Source organism: Elaeis guineensis, chromosome 11 (assembly GCF_000442705.2).
Source record: "Elaeis guineensis isolate ETL-2024a chromosome 11, EG11, whole genome shotgun sequence".
NCBI lineage: Eukaryota > Viridiplantae > Streptophyta > Magnoliopsida > Arecales > Arecaceae > Elaeis > Elaeis guineensis.
The window spans coordinates 14,624,101-14,624,335 of NC_026003.2; positions in this window are offsets into that span (position 1 = coordinate 14,624,101).

Here is a 235-nt window from a genome sequence, read left to right on the forward strand (position 1 = left end):
ACTAGTGGGAGTAACCAAGAAAGATTGCTTCATCTGATTTTGCATCAAATTTTTCAAGTCTTTCTTTACCATTATTTAATACAAAACATCGGCAACCAAAAATATGAAAATATGCAATATTAGGTTTTCTTTCTTTCCAAAGCTCATAGGGGGTTTTCTTTAAAATTTGTCTAATCAAAGCATGATTTAAAATGTAACATGCTGTGTTAATTGCTTCCGCCCAAAAATATCTTGG